This window comes from Ciconia boyciana, chromosome 1, assembly GCF_034638445.1.
Source record: "Ciconia boyciana chromosome 1, ASM3463844v1, whole genome shotgun sequence".
Lineage (NCBI taxonomy): Eukaryota > Metazoa > Chordata > Aves > Ciconiiformes > Ciconiidae > Ciconia > Ciconia boyciana.
Window position 1 is genome coordinate 68,074,520 of NC_132934.1, and position 26,505 is coordinate 68,101,024.

Below are 26,505 nucleotides of genomic sequence, written 5' to 3' on the forward strand. Positions count from 1 at the left end.
CTCCATAAAGATTGGTATGCACAGCACTAATATGATATGCAGCTCTGTGCTGGTAGCAAAGTAATGTCTGAGATAGCAGGGGCTGAAATTTAAAGAAAAAGCTTTTAAGTTGCCTGTACCCTTTGTCTAAACCAGAGAATATTCTTGTTAGAGGAATACTTTGCTGCAGTATATAATTTAGATTTTATATGATAAAGTGCAAAGCTTGGATAGAGCTGAGAGAAATTTGTTATGTGCAACTTGGAGCAGGACTTGGGGGAAGGAAAGGGGAAGAACTGAAGACAAACGTTAAGCACTGGGAAAATGTGATTTAAATAGAGCCCATGCACAAGAACAGAGCATGTGAATAAGGAGGCTATATAAGCATATGGATCTCACCCTGTCATCATGTCCCGTTAATAGTATCCACAAAGAAAATGCCACAGTCCTTCCAAGAACTGCCTAACTATGTGCACTGATGATGGGAGGCTTCTGCACTCAAGGACTGCAGTCCTGGGGCAAACTAGACTGCAGAAAGCGTCTTCCCTCAGCCCCCCCAGATCTGTGCCTCTTTGGAGGGTCTCCTCTCTCATCTTCTTAGAAACAGCCTTCAAAAGATGTTCAGTTTGACTGTGCTGTGGCCTCCGTCAGTGGTATTAGGAGAAAGACAGATTTGACTCATTAAAACAGCACTCTCAGGCATCCAGCGAGTACAGCAAGGGAACATATACATTATTAAAGCTCCGTCTCATCTGTTTTGCAGTCTGGTTATGGGATATTTGGGAGGAGGGAGAAATGAAGCAGTGAGTTTAGAGGCGAGAAAAGCAGGGGGCTGACAGAAGTAAGAGCAGGGAAGCTGTACCTGGTGTTGATGGCAATTTGCTTTCCAATGCAGGCAGTTCTGTGGCAACAACTTGCTCACCAGGCAGCACAGAGGAAGCAAGCACTGCTGCAAGATGCTTAACAGTGGGATGGGGAGAGATGGGAGCTGGCAGTAAGTATGGGTTACTCTGACATGAAAGAGCACCTGTGACCTATCGAGGGCAGTGACAGCTCAGACTGGGGGCAGTGCCAGAAGAGACCTCCCCCACCCCTCAAATGTTGCCTGCAGCATGTGAAGTGCTTTCCAGATAGGAGCCAGGCTGCCTCTTCTGTCGGAAAGCTGGTGCATCTGGAAAGGCAAAGCCAAGGTGGAAGCTAAGTGAAGGGGAACAAACTCAAGGGAGATGAGATCACTCTCATGGTGTTTCGATGCCTGAGGCCTCTGGCCCGTGTCACCCCCACTGCCCAGCGGCGTGGTCAGATACCTCCTGGTGCCCGTCTCCTTGGGACAGCTCGGTGGCTGGGGGGAAAAAACTTCTCCCCCTCATCTTCAAACTGAAGAGAGCTGTACCACCTCCTCATTCAAAATAGCCATGGACCTCTCTGCCAGGAGACATGGGGTACGTGTGCCTGAATGCAGCTGGTGCAGGGCTTGTCTGTGTCCCATCTGGCCAGCCCTTAGCCAAAGTCTAGCACAGACAGCAGCAAGGAAGCACGCTACTATCTGGCTGGAGGTTAATCTGGGAAAGCTGGCGTGGTGATGACTGACTTGGGGATGCTGCCAGAAGGTTTGCAAATGCTCGTCTGTGCCCTGCAAGAGGCTTTTCGTTAATATATCATGCATACTTCCCACTGGTGACTGCCACCCTGTTACTGTTCCTGGCTGATGGGCTTGGTTCCCGCTGCCAGCTGCACACCTCCCAGCTTCAGAGGGCCCTGCTCCAAGCTGCTCTAACTGCAAAAGCCAAGGTGGCTCCATACAACTGTCTGGAGAGAGACTCCTTCTCCTGAAGCATACAAAATACTGTTTTGTGTAATATGGGATAACATACATGCAAAGGCAAGTAATCCCCAGGCTGGGGTCTGCCCCCAAAAGTGCATTGAATGGCTACCAGGAGTGGTTACAAAGCTGTGACTCCTACCTCTGCAGCCTCCCTGACTCCGTTGCATTTCCCAGAGGCAGAACTGGCTGCCAGGCTCCAACAAGCAGAGATCTCTCTCCTCTCGCACGAAGACTGTGCAAACTACTGGGGACAAAATATTGAAGATATCCGCTGGAGAGCTGCAAGGGCAGCTTTTTGCGTGGTGTGTAACCAACAGGGTGGGAATGCTGCGCTGCACGCAACCAGGACTCAAAGCCATGCCCTCCCCTAGCTTCCTGGATGTGAATGCTTTTGACACTGCTGACAGGTGATAACTCCTTGCTTTCTTCTTCTCTCCCCTTCCTCTTTTCCTTCTTTCAGGCAGACTGTGGGTAGCTGCTGATCTGTGTGATTGATGGGCATTATAAGCGGGTTGGTATTGCAAGCTGAGGCAGTGACAAGTGTTATCCAGAGTCACCAACAGTCTACACCAGGGTTTCTGCCTACAGGCACTGGATTTCATCAGTCACAAACCAAAACATTTGATTAACAGGAGGTGAACAGGAGGTTTTCAGGTTTTTGTGTATTTTTCCTCAAGAAAGAGGTTGTGAAGTATACTGGGTAAATGCTCGTCATTCAGGTCACCTTCCTGCAAACCCATCCTCTTTGGAAGTTCAAACTTGAGCACTTGGTTTCAGAAATCCTCTTTTTACTGCAGCAAAGCTTGTGGTGCTGGTGTGCTGATATAAATTCAGTTCCTGAAAGGTTCCTAGGAAATACTATCCTTCAGTGTTTGGGTGCATGCTTAGTGTCAAGTCCTTTACACAGCTGGTACTCATCTGTCAAAATAAAATTGGTATGCCCTGTTCATCTCGGACAACCTGATTTACCAGAGGGAAGTACCTGCTGCAGCAGCATGGATAGCTAAGATGGACTGCTTCAGCTGCAGTGGTACTTTGCTGAAAAGGAAGCGATCTGGAATTTGGTGTGATGGCTCATCCACAGAGCCCTACCATTTGCCATGGACTGATCCAGACTGCACTGGAACAGGGTGAAGCTCTGGAACACCTGCAATACATTGATGATATCATCGTACGGGGCAACACAGCAGAAGAATTTTTTGAGAAAGGGAAGAAAATAGTCCAAATCCTCCTGAAAGCTGGTTTTGCCATAAAACAAAGTAAGGGACCTGCACAGGACATCCAGTTTTTAGGAATAAAATGGCAAGATGGACGTTGTCAGATCCCAGTGGATGTGATCAACAAAATGACAGCCATGTCTCCACCAACTAGCAAAAAGGAAACACAAGCTTTCTTAGGCGTTGTGGGGTTTTGGAGATTGCATATTCCACGTTACAGTCTGATCGTAAGCCCTCTCTTATCAACTGACCTGGAAGAAGAACTATTTCAAATGGGGCCCTGAGCAATGACAAGCCTTTGGAGAAATTAAACAGTTCATGCAGATAGTTCATGCAGCAGCCCCTGGGCCAGTCTGGGCAGGGCAAGATGTAAAGAATGTGCTCTACACCGCAGCCGGGGAGAATGGCCCTACCTGGAGCCTCTGGCAGAAAGCACCAGGGGAGACTCGAGGTTAACCCTTAGGGTTTTAGAGTCGGGGATACAGACAATCTGAGGCCCACTATACTCCAACTGAGAAAGAGATACTGGCAGCATACAAAGGGGTTTGAGGTGCTTCGGAAGTGGCTAGTACTGAAGCACAGCTCCTTTTGGCACCCCAACTGCTGGTGCTGGGTTGGATGTTCAAAGGGAGGGTCCCCTCTACACATCATGGAACTGATGCTACGTGGAGTAAGTGGGTGACATTGATCACACAACGGGCTCAAATAGGAAACCCCAGTAGCCCAGGAATCTTGGAAGTAATCATGGACTGGCCAGAAGGCAAAGATTCCAGAATATTGCCAGAGGAGGAGGTGATGCGTGCTGAAGAGGCCCCACTGTATAATGAACTGCCAGAAAATGAGAAGCAATATGCCCTGTTCACTGATGGGTCCTGTCGTATTGTAGGAAAGCATTGGAGGTGGAAGGCTGCTGTATGGTGAGACAAGTTGTAGAAACTATATGACAAGTCGCAGAAAGTGCTGAAGGAGAAGGTGAATTTAGTAACTTTGCAGAGGTGAAGGCCATCCAGCTGGCTTTAGGTACTGCTGAACAAGAAACGTAGCCAGTGCTCGCTCTCTATACTGACTCATGGATGGTGGCAAATGCCCTGTGGGGGTGGTTGCAGCAATGGAAGCAGAGCAACTGGCAGCGCAGAGGCAAACCCCCCTGGGCTGCTGCATTGTGGCAAGATATTGCTGCCCGGGTAGAGAACCTGGTCGTAAAAGTATGTCACGTAGATGCTCGCATACCCAAGAGTCGGGCCACTGAAGAACATCAGAACAACCAGCAGGTGGATTAGGCTGCTAAGATTGAAGTGGCCTAGGTGGATCTGGACTGGCAACATAAAGGGTGAGTTATTTATAGCTCAGTGGGCCCATGACACCTCAGGCTGTCAAGGAAGAGATGCAACATATAGATGGGCTTCGTGATCGACGGGTAGACTTGACCATGGACACTATTGCACAGGTTGTCCATGAATGTGAAACATGCACTGCAATTAAACAAGCCAAGCGGTTAAAGCCTCCCCGGTGTGGAGGACGATGGCTGAAATATAAATATGGGGAGGCCTGGCAGATCGATTATATCACATTCCCACAAACCCACCAAGGCAAGCGCCATGTGCTTACAATGGTGGAAGCAACCACCAGATGGCTGGAAACATATCCTGTGCCCCATGCCACCACCTGGAACACTATCTTGGGCCTTGAAAAGCAAGTCTTATGGTGACATGGCACCCCAGAAAGAATTGAGTCAGGCAATGGGACTCATTTTCGAAACAGCCTCATAGACACCTGGGCCAACGAGCATGGCATCGAGTGGGTATATCACATCCCCTATCATGCACCAGCCTCTGGGAAAATCGAATGATACAATGGACTGTTGAAGACTACACTGAGAGCAATGGGTGGTGGGACGTTCAAACATTGGGATACATATTTAGCAAAAGCCACCTGGTTAGTCAACACTAGGGGCTCTGCCAATCGAGCTGGCCCTGCCCAGTCAAAACTTTTACATACTGTAGAAGGGGATAAAGTCCCTGCAGTGTACGTAAAAAATATGCTGGGGAAGACAGTCTGGGTTATTCCTGCCTTGGGCAAAGGCAAACCCATCTGTGGGATTGCTTTTGCTCAAGGACCTGGATGCACTTGGTGGGTGATGCGGAAGGATGGGGAAGTCCAATGTGTACCTCAAGGGGATTTGATTTCGGGTGAGAATAGCCAATGAATTAAATTGTATGATGTTAATTGCTATATAATACTATATGTCATCACCTCTATGGTTGCTATATGCCATATCAATGGTATTACAGTAAGAATCACCCAGATTAATGAAGAATGAACTTTGATGAAACTGAGCAAAGTGCAGTGGTGATGGAACCAGAACTGGCTTCAGCATGCAACAATCCAACACCACACACCATCTCTCCTGCCCTGAACGACTGTTATGACAGATGGAGCCCAAAGTCATGGACTAAATGAACTCAACAAACATTTTGGAGGGATGGTCCATAGACTAAGGGAATGATATCTGTGTGTATATATCAAAAGACAGGGAAAGTGGTGGTGATTAATTGGAATGTATTGGAAAGTGTGGGACCTGGGCATGACGTAGATGGTATAGAATAAGGGGTGGATACTGTCCTGGTTTTGGCTGGGGTAGAGTTAATTTTCTTCCTAGTAGCTGGTATAGTGCTGTGTTTTGGGTTTTAGTATGAGAATAATGTTGACAACACACTGATGGTTTAGTTGTGCTTAAGTAGTGCCTACACTAGTAAAGGACTTTGCAGCTTCCCATGCCCTGCCAGCGAGAAGCTGGGAGGGGGCACAGCCAGGACAGCTGACCCAAACTGGCCAAAGGGCTATTCCATACCATACGACATCACGCTCAGTATGTAACCTGGGGGGAGCTGACCGGGGGGCAGTGACTGTTGCTTGGAAACTGGCTGGGCATCAGTCAGCGGGTGGTGAGCAATTGCATTGTGCATCATTTATTTTGTATATTCTTTTGTCATTATTATTTTCCTTTCCTTTTCTGTCCTAGTAAGCTGTCCTTATATCAACCCACAAATGTTACTTTTTTTTTTTCCCCATTCTCTCCCCCATCCCATGGGGGAAAGGGGAGGGGAGTGAGTGAACGGCTGTGTTGTACTTAGCTGCCTGCCGGGTTAAACCACAACAGCTGAAAAAGAAATTATCTCGAATTTGGTGTGATTACTCATCCATTGTAAATATACTTTCAGGTTTCGGAGAGATTTATCTATGCCAAGCTCTTAGCCTTGTCTCTCATTAGAAAGGCCATAGTGACATGATTCCAGTTGCCAGAAGCTTGGGTTTTTGTTTGAAAGGGAAGGGTTTAAATATGGTTTCTTGGGGTAAGGAAAGGTGGTGTCTGACTTATCTAAAGCTTCCTATGAGCTGGTAGCTAAAAACTAGGCTTGGAAGTGAAGTGTATTTGTGAAGAAGGAATCATAGAATCATAGAACACCAGGTTGGAAGGGTCCTCAAGGACCATCTGGTCCAACCTTTCCTGGCAAAAGCACGGTCTAGACAAGATGGCCCAGCACCCTCTCCAGCCAAATCTTAAAAGTGTCCAATGTTGGGGAATCCACCATGTCCCTGGGGAGATTATTCCAATGGCTGATTGTTCTCATTGTGAAAAATTTTTCTCTGGTGCCCAGTTAGAATCTCCCCAGGAGTAACTTGTACCCATTACCCCTCAGCTTTTCCATGTGACTCCGTTTAAAAAGGAGTCTCCATCTTCTTTGTAGCCACCCTTTAAATACTGGAACACGGTGATAGGTGTCCCCTAACCCTTCTTTTCTCAAGGCTGAACAAACCCAGTTCTCTTAGCCTTTCCTCATATGGCAGGCTTCCCAGTCCTCTGATCATCTTTGTGGCCCTTCTCTGGACCCTCTCCAGCCTGTCCACATCTTTTTTCGTATAGCAGGAACCAAAACTGAACACAGTATTCTAGGTGTGGCCTGGAAGGGTTTTAATGCTCAGCCCTATCAGCATGTATCAGTGAATTACAAGCCAGGAAACCTCTGCCTCCAACCATCTTCTCTGGTTTCAGCACTATTGTGCACTACATATGGATCTGTCCTTTAAACAGAAGATAGCAGGCTCTTTTCCATCTCTGTGCTGTATATAGCAGTCCACTTAAATATGGAAATAAGCACAGGAATGTTTGTGATGAGACAACTTCATGGCTGTTGTCTAGCTAAGTGAACTTGGCAACCTAAATGGCTGGCGAACTACAGCCTACCCTTACACCAGGTCATTCAGGTACAATAGTTTAATAAATTGAAAGTTATACACATGATCTTTTGACTTACCAAATACTAGTCTCTCTGCTGCTTAAAACAAACCCTTCTCTCTCCTATCCCCATCCCATGCTGCTTTTGGAAAGAAAATCTCATATTCTAGCACAATTCAGAAAACATCAGTCAATCTTTACAAAAATAATGGTTCCCCTGAACTAGGGGAGCTGTAAATTGCAGTATTTTGTCAGGCTGCTGTTGCTGATGACTGACTTGTCATGTTACAACTAACTTTAAAAAACTGCTCTGCCATCATGACAGCAAATGTGTTGTGAGTTTTGGCTCAAAGATGTGATTTCCCCAATGTGTCTTCAGCTGTGCAAATAGAGCAGCTTAGGGTTTGTAATTCAGGGCTGTATCACAGACCAGGGACGCCTCCTATTGTGAAAATGTGCGTGGCATTAGGTGAATAACATACTCACCGAAACCTTCAAAGACGTGAGGGTAGGATGGGTCACCATGCCTGCTCTTGGTGGCAGGGAGCTAGGGAGAAGGAAACCTGTTCCCAGGACTCCTGACGTGCCAGTAACCACTTCTTACATCTGGAAAGAGGATGTGCTGCCCAGTGAAGTGACAGCCTCATCCCAGGCAAGGTCCTGGCCATTGGACCTCATCCCAGGCAAGGCCCTGGGAGATTGGCAGAGCTGCAGGGTGAAACCAGCTCTGGGGCATGCTTGTGGTGGCAACAGAAACCCCTGGCCTGCCACAGGGGATTTTATACCTTAAATTTCACTGGGAGAAGAGTGTTGGAAAGCTTCTGGTAAAGCCGAAGAGAAGTGATTAATACTCATCTGAACATTTTTTCTTTGCTGACCTAGAAATGGGCAGCCAGGTACTAAGGGGCATAACTACTGACCTGGTAAGGAAAGTGTCACCGCATAAAATAATTTGGACTTCCAGTGCAGAGCTAGAACTGATATGAATACGTAGGGTATCTGCTGTTTATGTCATCCCTTGAGATCTGCTGCATGCTCTCCTTTTGGACCATCTGTTTGATGCAGAGACATTTGGTAAGAGAAGAGGGAGCCCCGGTCCAGGGTGAGGTGCAGCACTTTACACAGAGGAGTTTCCCTCTGCACGTTTTTACAAGCAAGTCTGGGTCTCATATTATAAATATACTCCCTGGGGGAAAGGGAACAGCAGAACCAAGAATTATTTGCACCTTTTGAGGGAAGAGGCACTGAGATACTGAAGAAGGAGGCATAGATGGTGGGGGAAAGTAGAGTTGCATAATTAGAGTGTGACAAGTAATTCCCAAAAGCGTGAACTCTAATGAGCTCTTTCCTCTAGTTCTAGACTTGTTTGAAGTAAGAGAAGATCATAAATTAATCTACACAGCATTGCTTTTTGGGGGAATAGCTCTGCTCTCCAGGACAGCAGCTTTACCACGCCGCGTTATTCCCGATTTATCCCTTCAGAAATACGTCGTGCACAAATCCCACAGCACTGATGTTTTTCTGCTTAAAGAGGACAAGACAAGTGTATACTGCACCAGTTATAACTCTTCTATGCCATTTGACTATATTGCCAACACAGGAATTCAAAATCAGGAGGAAGTTCTCCTGACCACCAGCTCCTCAGCTATCCAAGCTATCCCGGCTTGCTTGTTCCGTGGGCTCTGGGGTTTGTGTACTAAGGTCTGGAGGGAGAGGGAGGGCTCCTGCCTGGCACTACCTGGATGTGCTTGAATGCTGTGTGTGAGTTCTTTATGGCACAAGAAATGGGACTATGAAATCCCAAATAGGCTTCTCATTAAAATTTCTCAAGTAGCAGGGAACACAGCACGTCCTGATGCTTCTAGAAATGTCCTTCCATTAGCAGTTACTGCACGAAGCTGATTGTCCTATCAAAGAGGCATGTTCTGCTTAATTGCAACGGAGATGTTATCCTGGTTCACTGTTCTCACTTTGTGGGTTTTTTATTCTCTTTGCTTAAAAGTAGTTTAGCAAGAAACCACAAGCTGCTGCTTGTACAAGCAATTTTTTTTTTTTTTTAATTTTAGCAAGTGCTGGTTTAAGATGAGTGGTGAGATGTTTTGTTTGTTTTTTTTAAGAAAAAAAAACACAAACAAAAAGAAGTTTTGATTACTCTTTTCCCAGAAAAAAATTTCCCATGCTTAATGATGGGGCTCAGATTTCTTCCTTTTAATGCTCTAAGTAGCCTGTCATATTTGTATATGGGCTGAAAGGCCTCCCAGAAGAATCCATAACATTTGACATAACTAAAACTTAGAAAAAGCAGATCCGTGTATCCTTGAAGCAAAATAGCCTGAACTGGCTGGAAGCTGCATTTTAGCATCTACATTTCCTTGCAAGAGCCAGTTCTTTGTGTGTATGTTTTCTTTGGATATGGAATGAATGCACCCACACACCAATAAGGATCAGTTGCTATTTTTCTTCTCAAGATACATACAGGATTTGATCTATGCTTGCTGTACTTTCTGCTCTCCCTTTGTTTAGTGGCACCATTTATATAATTGCTGATTTTCTGATTGACATGCATAAGTACAAGCTGAAAGTTTGACACAAGACAGTGAATGGTTTTTAATTGCCTTTAGCTCAACTCTAGCTGTGGCACATCTCTGAATGCAGTTGACTTGCGCGAAAGTCTGGGAGAGAAACGATGCACTTTTTTATTTATGCTTTTTCTCTGGCAAAATTGCTCTGTGAATTTTTATCGCCTAATGGTTTCTCTGACACCTTTTAAAACTGTTTAGCTCTTCACCAAGAGACTATTGTATATGAGACTTGGGCCAGTAAACCATTTCTGTGATCTGGGAAGTGCTATCCTTCCTTTGCAGAGCAATCCATTTTGAAATTAGCTGAGCCTGCCTGCTCAAGGAGAACTCACAGTTGCTTGGCTGCTAGTCCTGAATGGACCTATTAAATGCCATATTTCTGTTAAAAAAAGCAGCAAAAATCTATTGCTGACTAGCAGGTCCTGAAATTCATGCGTATCAAGGGTAGCATAAATAGTTTCAGTGTGATTTTTTGAGAGAATAGTAGTCTCTGGCTTAGTAAATACTAACTTCTATCCAGTCTATTGAAAAAGGTGATTATATAAGGTGGAAAGCAGCTGGGGCTTCAGCAGAGCTGGGATGAACTGGCTTCTCTTCTGTTCAAAATGCCTTTGAAAATTGACAGCACTTAGTGATATGGTTGTTAATTGACTTGTCCTGTACTAAGCTATGTCCAGCCTTGTTGTCCTTCTCCCATGTGGTTCCAAAGTATTGTCTGAAGCTCCAGGTCCTTTCTCTCCCTTGTCTAAGGCATCTCATAGAAAAGCTATCACCCTATATTACCCCCATTGATGTACAAGGGAGGTTTGGTCTATGGCAGTTTAGATGGGACATTGCTGCTGTTCCTGACCAGCAAGGTGGAGTTGTGCTAGATTTAAGCACTTCGAATTTCCTGATGGAAATCAGCGTGTTATGGGTAGGTGTCTGCTCGCTATGGCAAATTTTAACGGCAGGCTCCTGGCAAGTGATGTGCTGCTTTCCACTGTTTTCAGATAAATGTTTCCAGCATGAACCCTAAACTATATTTAACTTGCATTTGTATATAAGATTTAGTACTTAGAAGGGGACAGGATTCCTGGGACACGACAAGGTACGGTGAATAATCCCAAAAAAGAGGCAGAAGGACTGTGTGCCTTAGGCAGAAAATGGGGACTCGTATGTGTAGGCATGACAGCAGGAGCACACCATGCTCTAAAATCATGACAGTCTCCATATTTAGACTTGCAAGCAAGAGAGCAGGTTCCAGGAGGGGAGAGCACAGAAGTTTTATTTGGGAGTGAGAGCTCTTTAGCCCTAGCAGTAAGTTGGAGAATAGAACTAGGTCCTGAAGACTTGCAGTTGGTCGTCAGTGAAGACAGTCAATGATAGGTATCCCATGGTCCCTTACCACTGCTATTTCCTCCCTTTCTTGCCCTGACCATGGAGAGCAATCCTAGTTAATGGCAACTGCAAATCGTGCTCAAGCTGGGTTTCGGATCTTCGTGATACAGAGCCTAAATGCTAATGTCAGCGCTCAGTCCCAGTCCTTATGGAGAGCTACATCTCTGCTGTCCTGTGTCCTGGGGACACATTCCCCATCATATGTGAAGGTACCACCAACAGACACCGCTTCCCGAGGAAGTGGAAGTGCTCAGGAAGCTGGTGCCGGGGCCTTTCCTTTGTTGTCGGTCTACTGTTGGCATTGCACAGGTCAGAAAAGGAGCTTAGGCCGCTGTGAGCGCAGCACTGCTTGGGATATCTGGTAATGAAACCAGTTGGGAGGGAGCTATTCTCACTTTCTGATCGGGAAATGAAAACACTTCAATGGGGGCAATTTGAGTTGAATTTCTTAGTAATGGTCCCTCTCCTCTCCCAGCAGTTTCTCAGGAAATACAGTTCCTGTGAATAGCCAGAGGACCACCTTACTCTACCACTCCCTTCTCTAGCTCAGCTGGAATTCAGTAGAATCATAAAATCATTTAGGTTGGCAAAGACCTTTAAGATGGTCAAGTCCAATAGTTAACCTAGCACTGCCAAGTCCACCACTAAACCCTGTCTACATGTCTTTTAAATACCTCCAGGGACGGTGACTCAACCACTTCCCTGGGCAGCCTGTTCCAATGCTTGACAACCCTTTCAGTGAAGAAATTTTTCCTAATATCCAATCTAAACCTCCCAATCTAAACTTGAGGCCGTTTCCTCTTGTCCTGTCGCTTGTTACTTGGTACATTTTTTCCACCAAAGTAAAAGCACTAAATTTAGCAAAAGCATGTGCTGTAGCCTACTCCTCCCTTGTAGCTCCCTGGAAGATGTGCTCAGAGGTGACCTGGCTGGAAATACCAGCACAGTCCAGTACCAGTTAGGAGTCTGGGGACTACTGGGTGCCTTGTTCATCTACCAGTGCCTTTCAGAGTGGTGGGGCAGAAGAAAGGATGCACCTACCTGGCTTGCAAGAGGCAAAGCAGAGCTGACTTTTTAAAAGATGCAACAGACTCAATTATACCAGGCATTTCTCAGAGTAGAAAACCATTATTTAGTTGCTTGAGGGTTTTTCTTGTCTGCCTCTGTTTTTATTAAGCTCATTTTTCTTTATTCCTGACCTGTGACAGCTGAAACAGTCTTCCTGGGAGAGAGATGAGTGTGTGCATGCACATGGCAAGGAGCTGGGGAATAGCTGTCAGGCCAGCTTGTGGTGTGAAGGATGCTGTACAGTTTGGGTTCAACGCAGACCACCCTTGTCCTGTGGTTCCCACACAAGGCTGGGAGTCCAAGCAGGTCCCCACACTTTTTTTTTTTTCCTCAGCTCTTCCATCCTCCTTGACCAAAGGCAAGTGAGCTGCAGGTTTCCTTAAAGCTGAGATTTTTATTTCCCAGAGTTACAAGCAATAGTGAGAGACTCCTTATGGGTGGATGCTACATTGCTAACGTACACGGCAGGCTGCACACCGCAACGTGCCTATACCTCTGGGGCCTGTACCTCTACCTGCTCTTGCTGCTCTGTTTCCAGCTGATGAAATCTGCTTCTCGCTTCTAGGTGCTGCTGGGTGTTGAGAGAATCTGTGAGGCGCAGGAAGGAAAATGTGTCGTTATGGTAGGTGGCACGGTGTGCTGTAAGCTTAGACATCTGTGTTCCCTCTTTAGAGCAGCTTCACTCCCAAATAGTGCCAGGTGACAACATGCTTGTGATTGCGATGGTGTGCAGACTTTGGTCTTCCGGCTGGATTTGGGTAGTCACAGATGCTTGGCGCATTGGGTCACAGTCCTAATTTTGAAGGTGCATGCACTTAAGTGTACACTTAACTAAGAAATGCTCCAGCTCAGGTCACTAATGGTTATCTTCGGGCTTCCTGTGGATGTTTTCTCACTTTCCTCCTCTGCTGCCACCACGTGGACACGTCTCTGCTCATTTAAAGTTTGTAGTAATCTTTGAGAAGAATGTGCTCCATCCTTGATTGTATTGCAGTTTTTAACTGTACACAACGTGTTTCTTCATTTGCCCTCAAATTCAGCTGGGAGGAATTTGACACATTAAAATAACCAAACAAGGAGAGAGAATCTCCATCATGTTTTTCTTTCCCATTTTTCTATTGAAAGACTTCCAAAGTGTGTGCATTTTTCACACTCTAGAAAAGGTTATGTAGAGTAACTGAGCGTGCATAGCAAGTTACAAATCTCAGGCAGAAGTTTCACAGACATCTCAATCAAGAGCCAGGCTCAAGCCTGAACAAAATTTTTCCAAAGGGCCGTTTATGAGGCAATTATATGCAGAAGAATCTGTGTCACTGAGGGTTGATTGACTGGCTTTTGCATGCCATACATTCAGCTCTGAAAATTGCACTTGGGACTCAACACCATTTATGCACTCCTGGAAATACTATTTTGAGAGCAGGACTCTATTAAAACTGCCAACATGGAGTTCTGGAGAAGAGGGACTAATGAAGATGTCTGGTGCAGCTCATACAGTTTAATGACAGAACAGCATTGGTGCAGCAAAGCAACCTGGATCCTGTTCACCTTGGGGCTTACTCGGGCCAGAGCCAAGTGAATAACTGTATTTGAAATTGGACACAGACAAGGATGATCTAATTTTAGGTCAAACTATAACTTATTTTCCTATATTCTTCCATCAATAACCTTCAGCATTAAATTCATCATTTAAAATCTGCTGCTATATAAAAAAGCAGCATATAAATGCAACTCTGTTAGAAGTGGTGGCATTAAGCTGGGGCAGGTCCTGCAACCTTAGCTTTTGTGAGGTTAACTTGTTTCAGTATCACACATGAGCAAAACCCTTAGCAAGTCCTTAGTTTGCCTAGTGATAGGGTATCAGAGAGAAAAGAACAGTACTCTTTCCCTCAGCAATGAAAGGTTGAAAGCAATAGCTGGGTTGGGTTGGGGTGGGGGGCTGATCTTCTCCCCTGTCCCCTTTCAGTCCAGGATACAGTTGAGGGGTAGCTGCTGGAAGTAAACACCCAAAACTGCCTTCTCCTCACTTTGTATCAGAGAACAACCTTGTGAATGGCTGGAGGGGTCTCATTTGATCACTTTACAGCCTTGCTAGGGGAAAAAAAGTTTAAATGCAATCATTAAATTCATCAAATGCAATTCTAGGTGTATGGAAACCTGTGCTGAGTCCAGTTGTCCACAGCGTTATGTCAACTGTCAGGACAGATCACAGCTGATTCAGTCCTTGATGGTAGCCACATAGCAGGCTGTTCAGCGTGCTTACAGTATCTAAAAGAATAACTAAATCTCATGTGGTTTTATCCATTACAATAGCTCTGACAGAGCAAGTTTGCCCCAGGGCTGTGAAGTCCTTGTGCCAATATGAAAGAGAATTGCTGTTCAGCCTCGGAGAATCAAGAATGACTCTTTCCATTTTCTCTCTCTTTCCTCCCTCTACTGGCCAACAGAATAAAATCATAAAGCATTCAGAGTTTTCTTTTGGTCTTCAGAGACATCCTAACCTAGAATTCAGCAAAACTTCCAGCTCTGACTCATCTTGAAGGTAGAATTAAGATGAGCAAAAATAGGTGCATCAAAGACCTACCTGAGGTTTCCTTGCTGTTCTGGGGCTAACCTTGGTTTCAGCCCTGGGCCAGCGTCTGTCACAGGAATGCTCTAAAAAGGCCGATGTCCATGAGTACAGACAAAAAATGCCCTGAGAGTGAGCCTGGTGCATCTGGCTGCCTGGGGCCAGGCTGACCATTATCACCCCAGAACCACAGAATTGCTGAGGTGTGAAGGCACCTCTGGAGGTCTCCAGTCCAGCCCCTGCTCAGAGCAGGATCATCTCGAGCAGGCTGCCAAGGGCTGTGTCCAGTCAGGTTTTGAATATCTCAAAGGATGGAGACTCCACAACTCCTCTGGGCAGTCTGTTCCAATGTCTGACCACTTTCACGGTAAAAAAGTTCCTGTATTTCAGTTTGTGCCTATTGCTTCTCATCCTTCCAGTGGGCACCACTGAGAAGTGCCTGGCTCTGTCTTCTTTACTGCCTTTTATCAGGTATTTATACACATGGATAAGATCCCACTGAGTCTTCTCTTCTCCAAGTTGTACTGGTGCATGGGGTTGTTCCTCCTCAGGTGCAGGACTTTGAACTTCCCCTTGTTGAACTTCACAAGGTTCCTGTCAGCCCATTTCTCCAGCCTGTTGAGGTCCCTCTGGATGGCAGCATGACCCTCTGGCTTATCAACAACTCTCAATTTTGGATCATCTGAGGGTGCACTCTGCCTCCTCGTCCAGGTCATTAATGAAGATGCTAAAAAGTATTGGTCCCACTATCAACCTCTGAGATCTGCTGCTAGGGACTGGCCTCCAGTCCCTGGAGGGGAAAAAACCACATCTCTTTCAGAAGCTGTGTGTTGTCCCACGTAGTGCACAGATCAAGGACAAGAAAATGAGTTTGCATATGTGCACATATTGGTTTCTATGTGTGCAATGAGGTGCGTTTATGGAGCTGTGCAACAGGGATGGAGCCTGCTGAGTGACAAGCAGCCCCATTGCTTCCCATCTGAAAGGAAAATTTGGCCAAAGGATAAAGCTTCTAACCCAGCTGGTGTGGGAGATCCTGATGAAGTCTTTCACTAGCTGTTTTCCTCAGATCTTGAGATCTCACTATGCAACGCATCGATAACATAGCTTGGAAACACACCACAGCCTTTGCTAGATGTGTCCACCTCTGCAGTCTGTATCATACCTGTTCCCCTGATAAAACATTTTTTGGACTAGAAGAGTCACTGTTCATGGGAATACAACCTGCATCATTCTGTTCCTTCTAGAAGCTTTTGAGGATGCTAACAGGAAACTTTGCAAATATCCAGTATTGGTGTTAAATGCTTTTACACCCCAGCATTTTAGACTTTTCCTTCTATATTGCCTACTGGTTTATATTTTCTGAAAAGCAATCTCTGAGTATAAAATGAGATGATATAGCAACAAATGCTTTTTAAAGTCTGCTCCTGCTGAAAGAAAGCCTGTCCAGCTGCATTAAGAGAAATATGACCCTTTTAAAGCTGCTCACCCCCCCGACAGAAGAAAGCTATATTCTGTTCTGCCTTAGGCAATTTAGTAGCAGCCATTTCAAAAACAGCCTTCAGCATCTTAAAAGAAAACATGCTTTTGACAAGGCTGCTAAAAAAAAGACCCTCATAAAAAGCATGAGTAATAAAAGGTATTCTCTTAAAACAGCTGGTAAAATAATGGGAGGTATACTGGACTGAAGTTAAATTTTGCTATCTTTTTGATTACTGGCACCTCAATGCATAGGTTTTTCTCTCTCTCCTGGTCTGTATGGGAGTTACTTGGAACAGATCTGCTTTAGATTTAGTATACTTTTTAGACTGACAGTGAGAAAAGCCATCTTTAACCATCTGTCTCACCCTCAGGAGAGCTCTTCGTCTTTCTTCCCAGCTTCTAAGTTTTTCATCTACGGCACACTGGATGTTTCACAGCTTTTCTTCTGAGACTTAGAAGTAACCTGTGTATTGCAGTAAGATGCATTTCTTATAAGACTTCTTGAAATCCTCTGTATAGCAGGTTCACCCCTTTATTGAAAACAGTTTTGAAGAAGTTAACCTACAACACCTTTGGCAATGTTTTATATGGCTATTTTAACATAGCACTTAGTAGTTTCTACCTTGCCTTCTCCCCAAACTGCAGTTTTTCAAAGGACAATAACCTTGCCTCCATAGATCACACAGAATCCCATATACTAAGGAGGAATAGCCCATCCAGGCTACACAGTTGTTTAGGATCGCCATAATTTTCACCATCACAATACTTCTTGGTCTGAGGGGGTTTTTTAATTTCTGCAGAGGTTCGTGGGGACACAGTTCAATCATCACCTTGCCAAAAGAAAAATTAAATATCTCGGTTCTGATCTGAAATTATTGCAGTGAAGTGGTGCCAGCAGGATGTTTACTCACAGGAATATAATGTGGATAGTCATAAGGAGTGGTAACAAATTTGTTGGCTTTTTTGTCCTGGATAAGTATGCAACACAAGAGCAATGCAGATGGCCCCTCAAACACTGGTATTCTGCAGTGCCTGTTTATGGCTTCAAAAAGTTAAATCCTTTGGAAACATCTGCAGAAAAAGGAATATAAAGGACTTTGCAATGCAGTGGTGTCCATTGGATGACATGTGATGAAAAATGCCCAAGTGCTATCCAAAGCTTTCAGGTTAGTTTCTCTCCAAGCACATCATCTGTAAGGTGATGAGCTCAGAAGTTATGGACTGCCATGTTAAACGTTGGAGAAGTAATCCCTGGAGGACTAAACAAAAGCCATGACTATTTCTTACCCATATAAGAGATTTTGAAAAACTATGTTTTCCAGTCATAGGGCTGGTGTGTTTCCATTGCACTTGCTTCCCAAGAGATCCAAGGGTGTAAGTAACTGTACTGGAAAAGAAGATTTGGCGTTTTGTTGGAATACCCAGGTGCTGACTTTGCTGGGAAGAGTGATGGAAACCTCCCTGTTACATGTTCATTCTGGAAAGCATCGCATGTGAGTGTTGCAGACATGGGAAATACCCTCCCACGTGTGGGATTTAGGAAGCATTCCAATCAACCCAGCAATAACCACTTCCTTCTCCCTTTTCTGTTTCTACTGAAAGGTACAACTCTTTCAGTCCAGCAAAAATCATGCTGTTTGGCGTGAGTCTTTTGTACTTCCTCAGGGTAAAAATAACTAAGAATCACCCCACCTTTGTAGTCTTTTTTTTGATAAGTGATTCTCTGTGATGGGTTCATGCTTTCAGTCATTGTGAAAATGTCATCAGTGAACAACCGTCCATAAACTTACTCGATGGTTCCTTTGGATTTAGATGCTTTCAGATGATCCCTTTTCTTAAAAAGACAGAGCACATCTTTTTTTTTTAATAAAAGAAAACCCCCAACTTTCCATAAAAGTTTCCCAAGCCTTCTAGGAGTATGAGGTAGTCGCACCCTCAAGGCTGCTATATACATTCCTGTGAGAGCTGCAGTTAGCTCTGCTGTGTAAACACTGCTAACACATCCACGTAGCAGAAGTATTGTAGGTTGTAAAATACCTCTGCATCCTAGATTGTAAAGTGCTTTAAACTGCTTTACAGCATCAGCTTTGACTTCATTATTGGTAGCAGAGTGGTGAATGAGGTTTTTGAGCATTTTGTTTGAAGACTTGTTTACAATTTGTTTAATCGTAATGGAACCATAATTCCGAGACATGCAAAAAAGCAGCCTGCCCAAGTAGTGGCAACTCAGTCTTCCATCTTCTCACTTAGCTGAAAAATTCAGCTTAGGCATATTTAGACAGAGCTGCTACTGCTGCTGTGATGGTCTGAGAACTGACCAGCCCAGCCTGCCATTGTGCATCCGCATCTGAAACAGTAATTCTGTTCCTCTTTTATTTGTGCCATCTAGGGACAAAGCTGTGAGAGCCCTGCTCCTGCCTGTCATTTTTCAAGACCTTAGTTTGTTTTTGGTTTCTTGGAAAAGAGCACTTGCCCTTCCGGCAATATCAGGTTTGTAATACATTTTCTTTAGCAGTGACACATTTAACCTTTCTCAGAACCATTGCTGTTATAAATACATGGTGCTTTTCAAATATACAGTAAAAATCACCCTATAAAACATGATTTATTAACCATGTGTGGAGGCCCAATATTTTACAATGGTATTTTACTCTCTAGTTATCCAGAACTCTTCCCATCTGGGCAAGAACAGCACTGGGCTGCATACGACGCACTTGGAGGCAGGAGGGTCAACACTTGGCTCTCAGCAACTCAGAGGCCAAAAATCTGCCGGACACAGGAACAAAAACCTAGGTCCTCCTAAGAAAGCAAGAGCCGAGACCTTTTGAAGATTGTTACCTTTAAGGTACAAAAGAAGAGTGCCAGGTACTGGATGGCGTCTGCAAAACCTGACTCTGGTAGGGGGGGATGTTAATGGGGACAAGTGTGACCTGCAAACAGGGTGGGGTGGCTTGGTTGTGCACCAGGTGCTGTGTGCACATCTGGAGGGCTGCATGGCTTTGCTGGGAAACAGTGTGATGTCCTGGTAAAAACATGGAGCTGGGCATTGGGAATCCTGCACGGTCCACCAGACCCTGCCTAAATGGGACTTTCTCAGAGAGAAGGAAGCGCATTCAACACAGAGTAGGTTTAAGTCTGGTTTCCAAAGGAAACAAAGCTTGTCCAAGCATGGCATTTTTGTCTGTCCATGTTTGCTGTCACTTTACCAGGGAATGAGCTATTCCCTCATCATTTGTCAACTCGTTTACCAATTAAGCCAGATTTGACTGGGGGAGGGTGGTGCAGAGGATATGAAGTCGCTGCAGGTTTTGGTGGCTGGGTCACTGGGTGACATAATGATAGTACTTCTGATAGATCCAAATGAGTGCCACCACTGAGGGAAAGGATTACGTTTTGCTACTAGTCATTAGCCACTGATACGTTAGCTGTACAGCCTGGCTCAAACCACCCCCAGCAGATCTGGTTTCTAGCCCAGCAAGGAAGGAAGGAAAGGCTAGAAGAATAGCAGGAAAGAGGAGGGAGCGAAGGGTGCTGTGAGGGATGTTAGGAGGTATGAAGGGGTTAGAAGGAACAGATGGGAAGAGAAAGGAATGGGAATTATGTGACCAAATGGGAAACGTAGCTTAATTAGTTGTGCTCTCACAAAGGTTCTTGCTGTTTGTGTCAGTGGCCTTTGGGGTGCCGTTTCAGCTGACAGAAGTTGCTATGTTTCCAGAAGAAAGGAAGAGGACCAAATAATTTAGACTTATTTTCTATTTGTCCTGATCCGCATTCTGGCATCTGCAAGTCTAGGTTTTGCTTTAGGCTGCTTTTCCTGCCCTCATTTTCCTTTTATGAAGGTCTGCAGAGTAACAGAGACCCTTCACTTGCTGTCAGTTATTTCCAGGGAACTTTCCTCCTGTTTCCTTGCTCTGAAATGTCACTATGTCCATTTTTTGTTATCAGTGATACCTCCTGTCATTTTCCACCAGGCTTTTTTTGTGTGTTTGTTTCTTTTTTCTGTCTCTTTTCTCCTTTTCTATATTCTGTTGTTCCTTCATTTCACACATTTCACACATTTCACACAAAGGCCTTCTTTCTGCCTCTTGTCTTCCTGTCATCTGGCACTTCCATTTTGAAATGCCTCTCTTCACCTACCAACTAGAAGGGCAAGTCCAACTAGATCAGGCTGCCAAACTGGCTTTTTAATTTCTCTAAGTATGAAGAGTCTCCAACATCTCTGGGCAACCTGCTCCAGTATCTGACCACCCTCACGGTGGTATTTTTCTTCCTTACATCTAAGCAGAACTTCCCATGTCACAACTTTGTCCAGTGCCTCTCATCCTGTCACCGTACACCTCCAGGAAGTGTCTGGCTCTGGCTTCTCTATATCCTCCAACCAGACAGTTGCAGCCAGCACTGAAGCCACCCCTGAGCCTTCTTTTCTCTAGGCTGCACAGACACAGCTCGCTCAGCCTCTCCTCGTGCCAAGGGTGCTCCAGCCCCCTGACCATCTTGGTAGCCCTGCATTGCGCTTGCTAGGTACGGCTACATTTTTTTTGCAATGTGGAGACCAAAATTGGACACAGTACCCAGATGTGGCCTCACAGGTATTGTGTAGAGGGGAAGGATCACACCCGCTGGCAAGGCTCTTCCTAACACAGCCCAGGAGTCTGTTGGCTGCCTTTGCTGCAAGGACGCACTGCTGGCTCATGGTCAGCTTGTCCACCAAGAGCCCCAGGGCCTTTTCTGCAGAGCTGTTTCCCAGCCAGTCAGCCCCAGGCTGTGCTGGTGCACAGGGTTACCCCTGTCCAGGTGCAGGACCTGCATTTGCTTTTGTTGAACTTCATGTGGTTCCTGATGGCCCATTTCTCCAGGAAATGCGCAGGTCCCTCTGAATGGCAGCCCTGCCCTCCTGCAGAGACTGTGCTACCACTAGTAACTGGATCAGCAGCTCCATTTTGGACCAGGTATCTTACTCCTTTGAGCACAGTGGCCCAGATGATTTTCCATTCAACTTGCAGTCTGCTGATTGAGGCCATATCTCACCAGTTTTGCCGTAAGGCTGCTACAGAGGACCATGTTGAAAGCTTTACTACAGTCAAGGAAACAGCATCAACCACACCCTACATCCACAGAAGCCAGTCACTGCATCATAGGCAGCAGTCACAGACGTGATCAGGCTTTGCTAAGTCCATGCTGGCTGTTTCTAACCACCTTATTATTTATGTGCTGGGATTTGCTTCGCAACCTTCCCAGGGACGGAGGTTAGCTGACTGATCTGTCTCTGGATCATCCTTCCTGCCCTTCTTGAAGATGAGTGTGACACTTGTCTTTTTCCAGTCACCAGGAACCTCCCCAATCTCCAAGACATTTGATGGTGATGGAGTGGCCTTATAAAGATATTGGCCACCTCCCTCCTCACCCTGGGAAGCTGAACTTCCTTTTCTCCTCTTTTACCCATTTGCTGCCTCCATTTTTTTGTTTTCCTATTTAAAATACTTTTATCTTTTTTCCCATTTTTTTTCTCTTGCATCTACACAATTTTCCTCTCTAATTTCCCATATTCTCTTTTTTGTTGTTGTTCTTCTTTTCTGTTTTCTTTGTCTTTTCCTAAGGTGTAAGATGACATCCAGCCATTCAAAAAAGAACTCCTACAGGCAAGTCAGATTTAAAGCTTTCATACAGGATTTTTTCTCATACTGGGCACTACACTCAAGTGGTTGTTCTTATTCTTAAATATGACCCCTCTTCCTCTCCAAGGAGCTATAACACGAAAAGATGCTTAAACAAACAGGCACCCACCTGAGCACCACTAACCTCAGCTTATCTCCCCACATCATACTTATTTTTTTAATGAAAACCTGCTTGCTGCCTCAAAAGATATTGTCTAAACAAGCACAGAACAGCCCCTTAGAGAGATGATCTCTCCAGTTTTATACATACAAATTTATTACTGCATCATATATCTAAGAAAAGAGTTTTTCTTATGCTTTTCTTTTCTGCAAAGCACTCTTCCCATAGATTATTTTTAAACTTTCATTACAAAAATGAAAAAAATCTATAAAACTTAAGTAATAAAATGAAATGATCCTGATTTAGTAATTTTAAGGGGCATATTCAAACTATGTGAAATCTGATCTTGAAAGTCTAGCCATGGTGTGAACACCTAAGGAGATCACATAAAGACAGATGAAGCAAAAAAAGGTGAGAGGAGGTGCGCGTTTAAAAGATTTGAGAAACCCCATCCCAGGGAGACGTCAGCTCAGCTAGCTGGGGATTCTTACACTGCTCCCATTGAATGGATGACAGGGTTTTTCTTAAGACTGGCTGCTCTCAGGGTAAGTTCCAGGGATCCGCGCGCACCCACAGTATTCTTGTAGCATCATTCCCCACCCATACTAATGCACTGCAACCTCTAAGGACACTTTTGAGCTTCTTCTGCTCCCTCACCCAAACAGGAGAAATCAGAGTCCTAAAAGGAGCTCTCGGATTTTACGGGCTGTCGGGCTGGCCTGGTGGTAGGTAAGGCGCTTAGATGGAAAATCAGCATTAAATCTTTTCTCACCTTGAAACCAGTTCACCTCTTCATTGACTCAAGATGCAGACAGCTTTATGCCTAGCCAGGAAAAAGAACTTGGGATATCAAGTATCTGCACTTTTAAATGTTATCAGCCATTTCCCCTAATTTATTACATTAAATTGCTGATGGAGGAAAAGATCAGGATTTACCTGCATCCACATAAATAATATTTCTGCTACTAACTTTTTCAGACCTCTGAAGATTTGGCTTTCTTCCATCTCTCTCTCTCTTTCCCCATCCTTTTTCTGAAATCTGCCTTATTTCTCTCTGCATTGGCTTTGGTGTCTAGACTCTCTCTTTCATCTTTCATTACAACAGTGTTGTTTTCCCTCACCCACTGGTTATTTCTTTTAACTTCCCTACTGCAGAGAAGAAAGTGGCTTTCATTTGGAAGGAACTCCAGCACTGAGACATCCAGGAGCTCCTAATCATTAGGACCTACAACCCAGGTTGTTAGGTTTTTCTCCTACTTCATCTAAAGACTTGCAACCTCCAAAAAAGCACTGCTCTTATATGGGAATGCAACTCACTCAAATGTCATACATCACCATGCCCCAACCACTGAGAGTCCATAGGTAAGTTAGAGACTGCATGTGTGTATATCTACTGCCTTGTACTGAGAGAGCCATAAACACGAAAGGGAAGAGTTGAGACAGATTATGTTTGGGAAGTGCTGCCTTGGGAGTGAATGAGTCTTCAATAATGTTTCTATTGGTTTTTTAGGGATAAATTTGACTTTTCTTGATGACACAAAAATCTGCCCACTTTGTGGGAGCATGGGGCACCCACAACCCCTCCTCTCATGGTACCTCCAGGAGGAGGAATGGTCCCTGGCAGTAAATAACAGAGGAGCCTCTCTGCAATGCAGCGATGGTTGCACATGCTGAAGATACTGCTGCAAATGGGGGGGGGGCAGGTTGTGGTCCTTTCTCCTCACCATGGGCTTGGGAAAGAAGAAAGGATAACGACACCGAACTGCAGAGCTCCTGTGAAGATACCACACATACTCTTCCACCATGTTTCCCTACTACTGTCTCTTGGCCTGCTTTTCCCCACCACTATGGTCCGCGAGCTGTCGTGATAGCCTTTGCTCAAGGAGAAGACCTCGATTCCAGTTCCTCAGACCCCCTCACTTCTGCAGGTGTTTCCAAGCTATCTATATCCTCTCCCCTTTTGGTTTCGGTGAGCAGTGACTCCCTGAGGGCTCCCAAGGTCCACATGTGCTCTGCAGTACTTTACTGTACTCCAGAGTCTCCCCAGCTGTCACTGGCTGCTCCAAAACAGCTCCTCCTTGCACAGCTTTCCACCTGGCCCGAGTGTCCTCAAACTGTGAAGTGTCACAGCTGGATGGATACAGGCACTGCGGAGAGAGGCAAGGGAGCATGAGGGCAGTTGATGCCCTAACACAGGTAGGAATCGCTCTAGAACAGCCCACCCTTCCCTGGGCTTCAGCAATAGACACAGACACACATTCACGCACCTCCTCCAGAAGGCACGTGCAGCACTGTGGGCATGCACATGCCTCCGTGCCCACCCCTTCCCCATGGCCTGTGTTTTGTTTTGCTCATTTCTTGCGTGGCTTGTCTTCATGTCGGGTGTTGCGGCGAGAGATGTTGGACGCGGGACCTTTTGTAGAAGACATCTCCTGGGAAAGCACATGGCTCTGCAGTGTCACAGAGCATCAGGCAACAGAGCATGGCAGGCTCGGGATTGCTCCTGCCTTTCAGTGGAAGTTCCTCTTCTATCCAGCAGTATACGTGTGCATTCACCCCTCCTTCTCTTGCTCTGCTCCCTCACAGGCCAGATGCCCTCTCCTCTCTCCTGGGACCCACTCTTTTTTGCTGTACTGCAGGTGAACCAGAATCACAGAATCACAGAATCGTATAGGTTGGAAAAGACCTTTAAGTTCATCGAGTCCAACCATTAACCTAACACTGCCAAGACCACCACTACACCATGTCCCTAAGCACCTCATCCAAACATCTTTTAAATACTTCCAGGCATGGTGACTCAACCACTTCCCTGGGCAGCCTGTTCCGATGCTTGATAACCCTTTCAGTGAAGTAAAATTTCCTAATATCCAATCTAAACCTCCCCTGGCGCAACTTGAGGCCATTTCCTCTCGTCCTATCACTTGTTACCTGGGAGAAGAGATCGACCCCCACCTCTCTACAACCTCCTTTCAGGTAGTTGTAGAGAGCCATAAGGTCTCCCCTCAGCCTCCTTTTCTCCAGACTGAACAACCCCAGTTCCCTCAGCCCCTCCTCATAAGACTTCTGCTCCAGACCCTTCACCAGCTTTGTTGCCCTTCTCTGGACACGCTATCTCTTTGGGTATGATGGTGCAGTAGGGTGGGTCCTACCACCAGTACCACGCAGTCACAGGGCAAAGGCACCTGTATACCCAGCGAGATCCAGTCTGCCGTATTGTTACAGCAGAGCACAGAGGATAGTCAGCAAGCTGATGGGAGATGACTGTGAATCAGGACCTTAATTAAGGATGTGCAGCAGTAAAGGACGTTGTTCTTTAACTGCTTGCTTTCTGTGGAGTAAGTGCCAGCCACCAGAAAGCTGTATGTAGCTCTTGTTTGGTGCAATGCAAAGGCAGGGTAGGTATAAGTGTGTTTTGAGCATCGTAAGATATCGCTATACAAGAGTGCTTTGCATGGCACTGCACGTGCTAACTGGGTACAGAGCTGCTGTTAGCACTGGAAGAGCACCTGGGGATGGGCTTATTATGTTGGGTGCGAATGCAGACTTAGGCTGCTTGAAACATAAAGCTGAGCTCCATGGTCGTTTGGGATCTCTGTGCAGACATAGCAGTTGTGAACTAAATTGCGGATGGTTACAAAGTGCCTTGGCCAGGATGTCAGAAGAGCTGAATGTGTGTGTGCTTATCTGTTTAAAACCAGGATTAATATGGACTCTAATTTGGATTCCAGGAACAAATTTCAATAATCTATCCTTGCACAGCCAGGATGGCTATTTGAGGCAAAAGTGAAATTGATTTTGGTTTAAAAGGGCTGTAAAGGAAAATATGAGTAAATATGGAGAAAAATAATCTAAAATTGATTAGAAAGGAGCCATTACCCAGCAGGCAGTAAACGACTGAAGACAGGCCATTGAATAACCATGAAAAGAAAATTAGAAAACTCTGGTATACACTAATAAGAATCAGAACATTGCACTCCTGCAATGGTATCTTTTGCTTCGGTCCATGTGTCACTCTTTTATGGCTTAAGATTATAAACCTCTGTGAAAGACTAGAGATGCACCCTATAACTTGGAAAAAACTCTGGATCAGGATTGGTAACGATCAGAAGGATATATACCAAAGTTCACCCTAGAAAGGCAACAGTGGGGACACATTCTGGGACCAGAATGTAAGCAGGACTTGTGTGTGAAATTACGTCAGAGACACCAAACTGAAGGAAAAAAGATGGATTTCATACTTGATGCTGACATGCAAAAAGAAAATCTGGCTGTATACTTGCAATATCTGGAACATGAAACTGTGGCAGTGGTTTTAATTACTTAGATGAGACTTACTGAATATATCACTTTGGAGACTGTAGAGAGATTCCCAGTGAGTGGCTGTATCGCAGACA

The 26,505-nt window shown here is 45.2% G+C and overlaps 1 protein-coding gene across 2 annotated transcripts in view; it reads left to right on the top strand.

The window, feature by feature from the left end:
• The window catches only part of LOC140656718 (uncharacterized), a 56,432-nt gene that overhangs the window by 7,791 nt on the left and 22,136 nt on the right, over positions 1 to 26,505 (top strand). The window contains exons 1-4 of one of the 2 annotated variants that reach the window (XM_072872784.1): positions 2,072 to 2,211; positions 18,726 to 18,826; positions 18,995 to 19,233; positions 23,267 to 23,473. The exons of the other annotated variant lie outside the window; for it this stretch is intronic. The gene's annotated coding sequence lies outside the window, so the exon portion shown is untranslated. Of the gene's footprint in view, positions 1 to 2,071; positions 2,212 to 18,725; positions 18,827 to 18,994; positions 19,234 to 23,266; positions 23,474 to 26,505 lie in introns of those variants that run through there. 2 annotated transcript variants of the gene reach the window in all.